At 34.8% G+C, this 5,583-nt stretch overlaps 1 long non-coding RNA gene across 1 annotated transcript; it reads left to right on the plus strand.

The window, feature by feature from the left end:
* Positions 1-1,561: 1,561 nt before the first annotated feature.
* On the plus strand, positions 1,562-5,234 carry LOC121992605. The gene is made up of 3 exons (XR_006114961.1): positions 1,562-4,614; positions 4,714-4,794; positions 5,014-5,234. It is a non-coding gene; the product is annotated as an uncharacterized LOC121992605 (long non-coding RNA).
* Positions 5,235-5,583: the final 349 nt, after the last annotated feature.

The following is a 5,583-nucleotide window of genomic DNA, read 5'->3' on the forward strand; positions in this document are numbered from 1 at the left end:
TGAAACTGATCTTACACATTATATGCTTCCGTAGCTATAAATTTAGGAGTGGTTTAATACACTCTGAAATCCTATATACCATGGATATAAGAGCGGTTTCAAACGACGATTAAATGTCTTATGTATAGAAGCACACCAAAACACTATTAAAGCTAAAAATTTAAAACAGTGCAAATCGCTCTAAAATATGTTGAGTATAAGAATGATTTTAAGCCGCTCTTATACAACATATAAATAAGAGCAATTTTAAAACACTATTAATACTAAAAATTGGGAAGTGATTTCAAACCACACTGAAATGTGATGAGTATAAGAGCATATCAAAACGCAATTAAATCTAAATATTTAGGAGCAATTCAAAACGCATGGTAAAAATATAGGACCAATTTAAAACTCTCTTAGAAATCATGAATATTTGGAATACTAACCTAAAAATTTAAGAATGATTTCAAACTAGGTTTAAAAGTAGTAATTATTGATTAAAATTGGTGGAAATAATTTTACAATATTAATATTTGAAAAGTACAATTGCTAGCACCGGACTATAAGATTGGATAATTTTTTTTTGTAATCCCTACTAATCTACTAAAAGAGGCCTATGATAGGATTAAATCTTGCATTCTGCAGCAGAAGACAAACTAAGATCAAAAGCTACTATAAGTATCCCGTGGCAGTTTTGATGTAATCAACCCAGTCAAATTAAATTTTGTTGGTATTTAACCTCTGCGTCTAAGTGTGCATGAACTTAGGAGCATATGAAGTCGAGCGAAAGACGCAGCTAGCAAAAAAGACAGCACGAGAGAGAGTTGACTAGCTTGGTGTGTCTGAGGGACGAGATGTTGCGGACGAGTACGCGGGTGGACGAGAAGGAGACGTGCAATGTTTCCAAGGGACAAGAAGCCGGAGCGGAAGTTTGCTCGAGAAGGCTGGAAAGTAGGTTCGGGTAAGTCCTATTTTAGATGGTCAAAATCACCCAAGCGAGTGGAACTGGAGTGGAAGATCCAGACCAATGCGAGTAGAACCAAAGCAGAAGACTGAGATCGAAGAGTCAACACCAGGTTGACTTTCTGGTCAGGACGCCCGGACCTAAGTCTGGGTGCCCGGAACTGGTCCAGGAGTCCGGACTTGATCCGGGTGGCCAGACCCCCGAGATAGCCCTAGGGCACCTTGTTTTAGCATCATTGTGGATGAGGGTTCAAAACGGTTCGGGCACTCAAAACTGGTCCATGCACCCGACTAGAAAAATTATCATTTCATGACATGACACGTCCTGTTACGACGGAGATAAAAATTTATCCCCTTCAGGTACGTGGAACCCTTCTAGACATCTCAACCAAGACTATAAATATAACTCTGATCCCAAAAAATTAGAACAACACTTGTAATTAATTCATCTTTAGTTTTATTTTTTAGTTTTGCTCATGAGGTCGAGCGATTCATACGAAAAATATTTATCCAAAAAAACATCCTAATTTTAAAATTAGAAATAATGCGATACGTGAAATGGGAACGTGAATGTACCTATTTCCATGAAATGGGAACATGAATGATGTGGATATCCACATAAACATAGCTGGCTGGCTGATTTCCTTCTTTCTTGTTTTCTTTCTTTCTTTCCATAGATTTTTTTTCTTTTCTTCTTCCTGTAGATTCCTTTCTTCCTCCTTCCTCCTTTCTTTCTCCCTTTCTCCCTTTTTCCACATGACCCTTTTCCCTTTTTCCCGTTTTTTCATTTTCTCGACGACCATAGTTTCCCCTCATGTGGCCTCTTCTCTTACTTTCTTCCCTACGTCCTGCCTCCCGTTCTCTTGTCTGTCCATCTTCCGATTGTGTTCGTGACTGTCCGACATCTATGTAGTTCCAGCTTGGTCCGACCATCCATGCCTTCCACCGTTCAACCATCTGACTTCAGCTCTGTTGTTGCACCCCTTCGTCGCGCTCGATAAGTGATTTTGTTTTCATTTATCACAGACTTATGGTTTCTCTCTAGGTTATAACTCTCAGCCCTTGGTTTGAAAATGTGATACATACAAATTTGAATGTGTCGTGTATAGTTTGAAAATGTTGGCCATGGGTTTAGAAATTGTGAAATCAACCTGTTTTGTTGATTGGGTTGTTTGAAATTAAAATTGGGTAGGAATGTGCTTTAGTCACTTAGGACACCAAGGTGTTTGATAAAATGTCTCAATGAATTAAGTTATTGTTTGTGATGGATTGTTTCTCCAATGTCCTTTCTTTTGATCGTTTACCAATTTTGGCAATTAACAATCACGTGCAGTTGTGTGTCGATGGTTAATGCACTATGCCCTTTCTTTTGATAACACAATGGTTGTCTTTATAGTATGCCAAGGGTTAATGTAAGAGACTTAGTTCTCAGTTATGAATAATTTGAGAAGTGTTCTTCCTTCATGTGTAGTGAAAACTTATTTATCTGAACTATATTGTTATTGGGAGTTATAACCCTATGAATAAAATTCTCATTGTTTGAATTTAGGTCCTAAAATTGTCATGGAGGAAGAAATGATTAAATCATGTGTGCCACTGAATGATAGTGATTTACAAGCGTTGGGTGATTTGTCAAGCTCGCAGCGAAATGATACTCCACAAGTTGGGATACATTTTTCATATGAAGAGGAAGCTCGTGATTTTTATAAATCATATGCCCAAGGTCTTGGTTTTGGTATTTCAAAAATGCATTCCAAAAAAGGAGATGATGACCAGCAGAAGTATTTTTCATTTGGATTCTCTAAAAATGGTAAGAATGTTCCTAGAGTTAAAAGACCTTGTAGCAAAATAGATTGCAAATCAAGGATAAATATTATAGTTCAGAATGATGGATTATTTTTCATTACTAGTATTCACCTTGAACACAATCGTGCATTAAGTCCAAGGAAGTAGAAATATTTTAGTTGTAATAAAGTATTAGATTCCCAAACTAAGAGGAAATTAGAGTTGAATGATCAAGCGGGAATACCTTTGAGTAAAATTTTTCAATCATTTGTTGTTGAAGCCGGCGGCTATGAAAATTTATCGTTTGATGAGAGAACGTGTAGAAATTATGTGGTTGAAGCACGTAGAATACGACTTGGGTATGGTGATACAGAAGCCTTGAATAATTACTTTTGTCGTATGCAAAGTAAAAAATTCGAATTTCTTTTATACGATTGACGTAGATGAAGATTGTCACATAAGAAATATATTTGGGGTTGATGCAAGATGTAGGGGTTCGTATGAGTATTTTTCTAATGTCATTACATTTGATACTACATATCTAACCAATAGTTGTGATATGTAATTTGCTCCGTTTGTTGGAGTAAATCATCATGGTGAATTTGTGTTACTTGGTTGTGGTTTGATATCTAGAGACGACTCTGAAACCTTCATTTGGCTATTTAAATCATGGTTGACATGCATGAGAGGATGAGTTCCACGAGGTATTATTATGAATCAGTGCAAAGCCATAAAGATTGCAATTATTGAGGTATTTCCAAACTCTTATCATCGCTTATGTCTTTGACATATTACGAAAAAAAATCCAGCCAAGTTTGGTAGTCATGCCAACTATAAGTTGATAAGAAAAACTTGAAGAATATTGTTTATAATTCTTTGACTTATGAAGAATGTGATAGCAATTGGCAAAAATTGATTGAAGATTTTAATTTGGAGAAAAATGATTGGTTGAGTTCTTATGGGGTTGTCGTCATAAGTGGATGCCTTTATATGTGAAAGATAAATTTTGGACAGGGATGTCGACAAGTCAAAGAAGTGAGAGTATGAATGTCTTTTTTGATGATTATGTTCATTCAAAAATAACTTTGAAGCAGTTTGTTGAATAGTATGACAGCGCTTTAAAAAGTAAGATTGAAGAGGAAAATAATTCTGATTTTGTGTCATTCAATTCAATCATTCCGATCATTAGTGGTCATCCAATTGAAAAGCAGTTTCAAAGTGTTTACACTAGTAAGATATTCAAGTTGTTTCATGTTTGTAACACGTCGTTTGTGAAGCAAGAAGGGTCAACTATCTTATATGAAGTGGTGGAAACTCTATTGGGAAAAGAGGGAGCAACTCCAAAAAATATTTCATTGTTGGTACAATATAGTGAGGTAGAATGTGAGATGAAGCGTTTGTGTTGTGTCTTTGAGTTTTGAGGAATTTTGTGTAGACATTTTATTTCTGTTCTCAAAAGGAATGTCACTAGAATTCTAGAAAATTATATTTTGGAACGATGGCGCAAAGACATTAAACGTGGGTATCAAGGAATCACCAATATTTATGATGATTTTGGTTATCATGAAGAAGAAAGACAAAGATATAATAATCTTCAACCCTTGTTACAAGAACTGCATCAACTTGGGTCAAAAAAATCATAAGAGGTTCTTTGTTTTAATGGGGATATTGAAAGAAACAAAACAAAGGCTTATGGATATTAATATTATTGATTCGTTGGATGGTGATCAGGATAGAAACAGGATACATGGGGAATCAAGAATTGAGAGCAAAAAGTTTCACACTCCACTGAAAGTAAGATCTCGTAGGCGTCCACCAACAAAAAGAAAACAATCCAAAATTGAGCAAATCGTGAAAAAGGCAGCGACAAAGAGTAGAAAAAAGGTTTGGTTGAATTGATTATACTTTGGTTTTATGTTTTGGATATAATTGATTTTACTTTTTGTTATTTGTTAACATTGAACGTAAGTTCTTTGTCTATAGGATGATAGAGTTGGTACAAAGCAAGAAGAATTACCAAATTTAGGGCATACAAATATGATCACTGACTAGTGTAATCAAAATGTGAGTTCGATGCATTAAATTTTTTCAATTTATAATTTTTCATTTTAAATTTCATTTGTCTATGTATTTAAGAGTTGGTAATTTTGGCATGTGATCGGTACTCTTTTGTTAAGAGTTGTGTTTACAAGTTTTACGAGTTTTACGATCTACATACAATGGATATAGAATTTTAGTTATTACGTTCTTTACTAATCTCCTCATTTTCCTTTTTATGATTAGGTTGTAGCTGAATAAGTTGTATGTTCAACAATTTGACAAGGTGCATGAAGAAACTTGTGACAATGATGTGTGTTTGTCAATGATGTGTGACAATGATATGGGCTAATTTTTCTCATTCAATTCCGTAGTTCTGAATGTGGTATATAGAATGTATTCTTAGTTATGTTTTTCTTATCCTTGCACTTTAATGCAGTTCTTACCAATGAGAAAATTGTTTATTATTTAAGTGCACTTTTTGTGCTTTGATTGAGTTGATTCTGTTTCATTTTTTTTACTTTGTATGTTTCCCTAAGAGAGTGCTCGACTTGGTGAGGAAGCAATCTAAACAATACATCCAAGCAAAGAGTGAAAGTGTTTATATGTCGACAATTCCACATTACATCCAAGCAATAACATAGTACTAATAGGAGGCAATCTAAACAATAACTACCTGCAAGAAGTTGATATATTTCTCCTTTTTTTTCCTTTTATTTCTACTAAATCATTTTGTTGCAATGTTCTATATTTTTAGTCTAACGTTGCAATCTGAGAACTCAGGTTGCAGCGTTCTAAACTAGCCTCTAAAGGGTT

This window comes from Zingiber officinale, chromosome 6B, assembly GCF_018446385.1.
Source record: "Zingiber officinale cultivar Zhangliang chromosome 6B, Zo_v1.1, whole genome shotgun sequence".
In the NCBI taxonomy this organism is placed as follows: Eukaryota; Viridiplantae; Streptophyta; class Magnoliopsida; order Zingiberales; family Zingiberaceae; genus Zingiber; species Zingiber officinale.